Here is an 8,931-nt window from a genome sequence, read left to right as displayed (position 1 = left end):
GTTGATTAGATTTTAGAGTGCATATTTGTTTAAATTTCAATGAACACCAGGTTATTTCTCCCATTGCAATGCACGGGCATATGTACTAGTCTATCCCTAATAATAAAGTACGGATTGACTTCGTGGGTTCACCGTCACAATACGCTTCTTCCCGTAAGTTTACACTTTCACTTTGAATTTAAAACATATACGTGAGGTGGTACTAATTCACGGAACCACGTACCACGTCGTGTGCATCGAACGATGCCCGCCCGTGCGCTTCGGCCTAGTAAATCAGGCCCACATATCCCGTTTGAGCGCAGCCAGCAGCAAAGAATCACGAGGAGATGGCGACGGCGACGATGACGGTGCAGGCGCAGCCAGGACTCGACGCGCGCGAGTGGGACGAGGGGGCGTACCGGCAGGGCGCGTACCGGCAGGGCATCCTGCGGGAGCGCGACCTCTCCTGCTGCACCCTCTTCCGCGCCGTCTTCTACGACCACCACGACGAACCCGACCCACACATCCTCCTCGCCGCCGCCTCCAGCGACGGTCCTTCTCGCTGTCTTCCTGCATCTCCTCCTCTGCCTCCGCCCACGGCGCCCCCCCAGTTTTCGCCTCCCCCCTCCCCCTTCTCCCCCACTCCCTACTCTATTCTGTGTGTACAAACACCCCGTTCCCCTTGATTTGATTCAGCCCGCCTGCCACCGTGCTGGTCGACCTGTTTGCATCATCCAAGCACATAGTGGCGCCGTTTATGACGCCAAGTTCTACAACGATCTGATTCAGCCGCTACTCTTCAAGTAAAAGCCTCTTCTTTCTGCCAAGGGTGTTCCCAATCAAGAAGGAAAATTTACAACGTGGTCTATGATTTGTGACAGCTGTGGGGATGACGGCCACATTTGGGGTTGAAGATGGCATGAGATGTAGAGCTGCTTTCTGCCACTCTCTCTACAAATTAATGTACCAGAGCTCTCATTCGTGGCCCGGTTTGCTAGATTAGCTAGGATTGTGCTTAACCACCTGTTCTTACATAGATGTACTTTCAGTAAGAAGAAAAAGCTATTTTTTTACCATTGCATCCCCCCAGGAGATCATGTTGAACCAATACTTGACTTGGTTAACCCTCAGCATGAGCAGGATTCTATACTAAACAATAATGTAGTATGTTCCTGAGGAATACACCAGTTCTGGTAGTTCTTTGTTCCTGAGGAATACACCAGTTCTCTCGCCCTCCATACTTTGATATATGTTTCTGTCAATTTCTAGAGGCCATTGGGGTGCACGGTCTCCAGTATCAGAAAATAATGCCATTGCAATTAGCAAACAAGTCAGTACTTCATATTTGCATACTTTCACACTGTTTGAAGAAAGCAAGCAGCACACCAGCCTCTTATGTGCATTCTGTCCTCATTCTTCTTGTAGAATGCTTGATTCCTTATGCTTCTGTTGGGTATGATTTTCTCCACTATGCTTCTTTCAAACATGATGGATCTCTTTTCGCGGCAGCCGGTGATACACCAGTTCTCTCGTCCTAAAAATAAAGAAGGAAAGAAGGGTTTTCCGGGATTGACAGCAAAGAAAAATAGGAAAGTGGGAACCCTTCCGGTAATAAGAAGGAAAGGAGGGAATTCGGGGATTGAAAGCAAAAAAAAGGGAAAGTGGGAAGCTGTCCCATAATAACAAGGAAAGAGGGATTCCGGGAAAAAAGTGGGAAGCCAGACGTCCCGTAATAAGAAGAAAGTGTCCTAATAAGGAAGAATGCAGAGAACAAAGAAGGAAAGGAGGGATTCCAGAATTGATAATAAAGAAGGAAAGGGAGGGATTTCTGGGATTGACAGACAAACATAGCCTGGTTATTTTTTGTCATTTGTTTTGTCCTGTCATGAGTTGATTGATCTCTAAAAAGATTGTGGGAACAACGTAAACCACCTAGAAATCAATCAAAAGTCTCCCCCCTCAAAAAAAATTTCATCCTCTGCCACTAGCTATAATCCCATGAACGAAGTTTTACCCCGTCCATAACTCGAGAGAAAATTATTCTAGAATTATTTATTTATTGTTTATAATCACCGGGAAAAATTATGTTAGAAAATACTATGTCTAAGTCATAATAAAGAAATTGTTTATTTATTGTTCATGTACAATAAATTTTTGAGAATTATAATGAAAAAGATAGTACCAGTTAAAAATAGGTGCTTGATTGTTGGGCACGAATAGTGCTATGCTACAGTCCCTAAATCTAGCCAACATTGGTTCATGAAAATTCGTGTTACCTCCGTAGTGAAGCAAAAACATTGTACTAAAATTGACTTTACTATTTACGGTATAATGCGATATGTCTTGGACATCACTAAGCAACTCCAACAAAGGCATGAAGAGATACTCACAACCAGATAGATATTTCTATGGTTTAAATTCCACACACCTTTAGTACACTTCTGAAATACGTTCATATTTTTTCTGCAGTACATATTTTCATGGCAGGATGGAGGATTTCAAAGAGTTTGTTCATGTCATCATGCCTGGCGGTCTGTCCTGGAATGAGAGGGGGTCTTGAGCAATTGGGTTAGGAAAGTGTGGTTTTTTTTCACCCGATGCAACGCTTGGGCATTTGTGCTAGTATATTTCTTTCCCTAATAATAAAGCACGGATTGACTCCGTGGGTTCACCGTCACAATACGCTTCTTCCCGTGATTTTACGCTTTCAGTTTGAATTTAAAACATATTCAAGGTGGTACTAAATTTTGATACTATTCATGTGGCCCGCCACGCACAACTTCCGTCCGGAGGGATGAGACTCGAACGAAGCCTACGTGATGGAAAGCCGCATGCAGCTTGGGCTGTGGCCCAACTAATCTAGCCAACATAAAGGGCCTGGCAAAAATATTAGATGCTACTTGGAATTGAACTCACGACCTCATCTTCGCCTAGCTATTGTCGGCACCAACTGAGCTGGTTTGCTAAGAAGAAAAGTTTGTTTCATGTATTATTAATCCCACCTCGCGTCCTTAAATCCAATCCTACTAATTTATATAGGCCTTTCAATGTCCTGGTTATCAAGGAGCTGTCTGGGAATCAATAAGCAAAGGCTGAGAAAAGGAAGCAACTCATACATGCATGCACGGTGGGCCTGAAGGAGATTAACAGAAACAAGGAAGTGTAAATTCAGTCTCTGGCAGGCTAGCTTGCAGATATGCAGATGGGGGACATGAAATGAGCGAAGGAAAGGGAACGGAACGAGCGAAGAAAGGCTGGGACAGCGGTGACAGGGGTGAAAGAAGAAAAACGGCAGGGCGTGAGGGCGTGAGGGTCGGACCCGAGATGCTCGAGCGCTGCCTGCGCTGCTGCTCGGCTCTAGAGAAAGCTAGAGCAAGGAAGAAGCTCGCAGGTTGTTACAATGTTCATTTTGTTTTTAGAGAATAGGGCTTTGAAACGTGGCATCACTACAATGACGAGGCGTACACGCGGCCGGCCGGCCATGACTACAACGAGGCGTATGGGGTCTCTGGCCAGCGGCGGCGGTTTACTCGAGACAATAGAGAAAATAGTTCTTTTCTGTTCAAAGTGGCGGGAGAGAGAAAACATAGAAAAATAAATCTATTGCAAGGAGCTTGAAATTGATGAACAAATGAGATGTGTGCGTGCGGTTCTGGTCTCTCAACGTGCGCGTCTTTTTTAAAGAAAGAGCCTATCCGATGTCTACGTGAAATGCTTGTGTTTGGATCAAGTCCAAATTATGCAAAAAAGGAGAATGGAGTATAACCTTGCAAACCAAACAACCAATCTTCTCTAAAAATAACATAGCAAAAAACGGCTTGCATTTGAATATTTTTAAAAAAAATCTCTATAAAAAATTCCCATTCAATGCACCACTACTCTTCCATCTGATGGTAGTACGAAGCTGAAGGACGTGTCGTCAAAGTACATGAACGCGGCTTCATAATAAAACATTAATTGTGGATACCAAAAACCTTACCATCATCGACGAGAGGAGGACGTTGCGAATATTAAAAGTGCCAACATGAATAAATGACTCACTAGGAAAGTGCGATGATTTTTTCCTTAAAGCATGATATGCATTTGTTTTATACCTCGACATGCGATGGGTATTTGGTGGACACCTCAATTTTCTTTCTCGTTACAACGCACGGGCATATGTGCTATCATGAATAAACGAAAATCTATATTTAAAAGAGACCGTAAAATTGGCGTTGATCCCTGGTGGCTAATGGTGTACAAATAAAGGGGGACTTGAATTGGGTTGAAGTTGGATTAAATCCGTCATGCAGCGGTGGTGGGCTAGCAAAAGCAAAATTCATAACAACGTAGAGGAGGTGATGCTTCTAAATTCATAACACTGCAGTTTCTAGACTTATTTTAGCAATTTTTGATCATTAGTGGTACCCGGACCATCGAGGACATTAATGTTTGGGCTACATCTTCCAGGTTGCTATCATAGGATTGTGGCGATCTCACCATGGTTAAATTCTTACTCCAAATAAGGAGTTGTCGACCATTTTCCAAAGACATATGGTGTGTATACTGTAAACCGATGAGGCGATGAGACATTGTAGGAGACGAGGAAGCGGCTCACAGCTTCCACAATCGACATGCCCGACTAGCTCATTGCCACACTCATGAAACACATATGTATGGGTGATGGCATGCCAGGATGTCCACCAAAGCCCATACCTCTACGAACAAGCCTGACTCGTTGGACCCACTCGCATTAGTCCGCAACGAACGAGATGGAATCCAGCTCTGGTGTTTGTTTTATGGTAAAGCACATGCGTTCCGCCAAAGAAAAAAATCCAATTAATTTCGGTGATAAACACTATCTTTTTTCTCCCATTGCAACGCACGGACATTTTTGCTAGTATATTATAATAAATAAAGCACGGGTTGAGTCGGGGGGTTCACCGTCGCGGCGTTTTTGCAAAATAGCCCCTGTGATTTAGGGTATTCAACCTCGTATATAAGTCAACCGAACCGGTATATGGACGAGGTAAAAAAATCACCCTACCTCCCGATCCCATCTCAACCTCCAGCTTCCAGCGCGTCGCCACCCTCCCCCCGTCGCATGCGTCGCCACCCTCCCCCCGTCGCATGCGTCGCCACCGACGCCGCGGCCGTTGGAAGCTCCCCCGCTCATGCTACTATGGTGCCGCAAAGACAAACCAGAATGCCTACGACCCCGACTCCCTCCCGCGCCGTCGCCGCCCTTTGCGGCACCACCCCGGCAGCCCCTACCACCGACGACCACCACAGGTGCGCCTTCCTCTCTCAAGACTCCAGCTCCCCAGTGCCTCCCCTCCTTTCCCCCGAGTCCATGACCACCAGTTTGGTCGAATTCCCCGTCGCCGCAGGTCATGGTCGACCGCGCCGCCGCCCCTGGTCGATCCAAACGCCGCGGTGGATAACGGGCTGCTGTGGTGATGCACCGGGGTGTAGCGCAGCTCGGCGGCCTGGCTGTTTTGGTGGTGTTGGTCGCGGAGGACGGGGAACCAGTGGCAGGGAAGCCCAGCCTCTGCATGCAATGTCGACCTTAATTATAGATGTTTCTGTGTTTGTTTTGGATGAAGTGGACTGCTTGCTAGAGAGAGGATTCAGAGATTAGGCCATGCATATCTTTGGCACGCTCTCATGTCCACAGGTCATGATGTTTTCAGCAACAGTACATTCATAAATTGTCAAACTCTGTCTTACACCATGATTGATACATGGAGTATTTCTTGTGGGAACCTAGGTAAACCAAACAAATCAATTAGACAAGTGGTAATTTGGGTGGAGTCTAAGCAGAAGCAGAAGATTTTTGAGATAATGAAGAGTAAGCAGTACTTCAAACCTCCTGCTGTTGTATTTGTGAGTTCTAGAGTTGGTGATCTCTTGTCTGAAGCAATTACTGCTGCTACTGGGTTGGAGTAAGTTCCATTCAGGATGAGAAAGCAATGAAAAAGATAAGAGAAAGATTGAGACGGTTTCTCACTGGAGAAGTATCTGTTGTTGTTTGTACACGGGTCTTGGGATGTGGAATGGATCTTCTGAAACTACATCAAGTTTTTGCTTGACATGTCAAATTCCATTGATGAATATATTCACCAGTGACACATTCAAGCAGTTGAGTTACATTCATAAAGGTGCTACTGCCAAGCCTGGATTCGATTGGAGAATCCTCCAGTAGGAGCAGCGTCTGCCCACAACTGTTGTGGATCGGGAATGCAAGCCGGGTCGCCTCCACGTGGGCTATTGTTGCAAGGTCACGGTGCTGCACCTCAGCTAATTCAGTAGGGGTAGTTTATTCCCTGTCCAAGTGTTTATTATTGATCATTGTCGCTTCATCTGTTTATTCTCATCTAGCTCATATATTTGGTGACTTTTTCAACGTTTGGCTAATTCCTTTTTATCTTTTGGAGCTTTGTGGTGAAGGCGAGATGAATTTAGAAGAGTTCAATTTAGAGTCAGTGCAGTGTGTTGCCCGGAAAGAAAATAGATTGGTGCAGTGTCTCTCGCCTATTGGACTCAGTCTATTACGCTTACTAAATATATACATCTATGTTGCAGAGAATGGCCACATGGATGATTAGCATCTCTTCGCAAATGCATGTTAATTCAGTGAAAAAGTACTACTGTAACTATGACTATGAGCGTAGATGTCCACTCTTGATTTTCCACTTTAGATGTGATCATTAGTGTTGCTTCACACCTTCTTGACATAACATAATGTGTGTGTTACTAATCTGAAAGTCGAACCTAAGCACTGTTAAGTGGACTTCATGGACTTATGATATAATTGTTGATTATCTCTCTTCCATCACAAAATCCAACTTACTATGTTTTTTTTATCACATAATGATTGTTCAGCCACTGTCAGACTTTTGTGGTGTGCCCTGGCTGACAAACTGTGCTTTGCCAGCCTACTGGAGGGAAGGCAAGGTTCACCAAGGGATGATCCTTTCACCGGAAGGGTGATTAATTGTTGGGGAACATAGTATTTCAAAAATTTTCTATGATCACGCAAGATCTATCTAGAAGAAGCATAGCAACGAGCGGGGAGAGTGTGTCCATCTACCCTCGTAGACCGAAAGCGGATAGTACGGTTGATGTAGTCGAACGTCTTCGTTATCCAACCGATCCAAGTACCGAATGTATGGCACCTCCGCAAACAGCACACGTTCATCTCGATGACGTCCCTCGAACTCTTCATCCAGTTGAGGCCGAGGGAGAGTTCCGTCAGCACGACGGTGTGGTGACGGTGATGATGAAGTTACTGATGCAGGGCTTCACATAAGCACTACAACGATATGATCGATGTGTGTAACTGTGGAGGGGGGCACCGCACACGACTAAAAGATCAACTTGTGTGTCTTTGGGGTGCCCCTGCCTCCGTATATAAAGGAGGGAGAGGGAGAGGCAGCCGGCCCCAGGGGCGCGCGCCAAGGTGTGGAGTCCTACTAGGACTCTGTAGTCCTAGTAGGATTCCACCTCCCACATGGAGTAGGAAAGGGGGAAGTGAGAAGGAGAAGGGGGGCCGTCCCCCTTCTCCTAGTCCAAATCGGCCTCCTACCCAAGGGGGGGGGGGGCACACCAGCCCCTTGTGGGCTGGTGTGCTTCCCTCTTATTGCCCATAAGGCCCATAACTTCTCCCGGGGGGTTTCGGTAACCTCCCGGTACTCCAGAAAAATGCCTGAACCACTCAGAACCATTCCGATGTCCAAATGCAACCTTCCAATATATGAATCTTTACCTCTCAACCATTTCGAGACTCCTTGTCATGTCTGTGATCTCATCCGGGACTCCGAACAAGCTTCGGTCATCAAATCACATAACTCATAATACAAATCGTCATCGAACGTTAAGCGTGCGGACCCTGCGGGTTCGAGAACTATGTAGACATGACTGAGACACATCTCAGGTCAATAATCGATAGCGGAACCTAGATGCTCATATTGTCTCCTACATATTCTACGAAGATCTTTATCTGTCAAGCCGCATAACAACATACGTTATTCCCTTTGCCATCGGTATGTTATTTGCCCGAGATTCGATCGTCAGTATCACCATACCTAGTTCAATCTCGTTATTGGAAAGTCTCTTTACTCGTTCTATAATGCATCATCCCGCAACTAACTCATTAGTCACATTGCTTGCAAGGCTTATAGTGATGTGCATTACCGAGAGGGCCCAGAGATACCTCTCCGATACACGGAGTGACCAATCCTAATCTTGATCTATGCCAACTCGACAAACACCATCGGAGACACCTGTAGAGCATCTTTATAATCACCCAGTTACGTTGTGACGTTTGATAGCACACAAGGTGTTCCTCTGGTATTCGGGAGTTGCATAATCTCATAGTCAGAGGAACATGTATAAGTCATGAAGAAAGCAATAGCAATAAAACTAAACGATCATTATGCTAAGCTAACGGATGGGTCTTGTCCATCACATTATTCTCTAATGATGTGATCCCGTTCATCAAATGACAACATATGTCTATGGTCAGGAAACTTAACCATCTTTGATTAACAAGCTAGTCAAGTAGAGGCACACTAGGGACACTCTGTGTTGTCTATGTGTTCACACATGTACTAAGTTTTCGGCTAATACAATTCTAGAATGAATATTAAACATTTATCATGATATAAGGAAATATAAATAACAACTTTATTATTGCCTCTAGGGCATATTTCCTTCAGTCTCCCACTTGCACTAGAGTCAATAATCTAGTTCACATCGTCATGTGATTTAACACAAAAAGTTCACATATTTATGTGATTAGTTCACATCTCCATGTGACTAACTGTAGCGACCAGACCTCAAACAGTCTGATCTCTGTGCTCCGGTGTCATCCCTGGATCAGTAATGCTGACACCACACAGTACTCGGAGGATTTATAGCAGAGTAGCAATCACATACTTATTACATCGAGTGTCTCAAAAGAGAACTTAT

General features: G+C 45.1%; 1 long non-coding RNA gene and 1 pseudogene across 1 annotated transcript; both read left to right on the top strand.

Moving 5' to 3' along the window:
- Positions 1-326: 326 nt before the first annotated feature.
- On the top strand, positions 327-1,517 carry LOC125506958 (THO complex subunit 6-like; annotated as a pseudogene).
- Positions 1,518-5,000: 3,483 nt separating this feature from the next.
- Positions 5,001-5,830, top strand: LOC125555841 (uncharacterized). Its single transcript, XR_007304899.2, has 2 exons — positions 5,001-5,250; positions 5,349-5,830. It is a non-coding gene; the product is annotated as an uncharacterized LOC125555841 (long non-coding RNA).
- Positions 5,831-8,931: the final 3,101 nt, after the last annotated feature.

This window comes from Triticum urartu, chromosome 5A (assembly GCF_056163025.1).
Source record: "Triticum urartu cultivar PI428250 chromosome 5A, HENAU_Tu73, whole genome shotgun sequence".
Lineage (NCBI taxonomy): Eukaryota > Viridiplantae > Streptophyta > Magnoliopsida > Poales > Poaceae > Triticum > Triticum urartu.
This window is presented reverse-complemented; position numbering and strand designations above follow the sequence as displayed.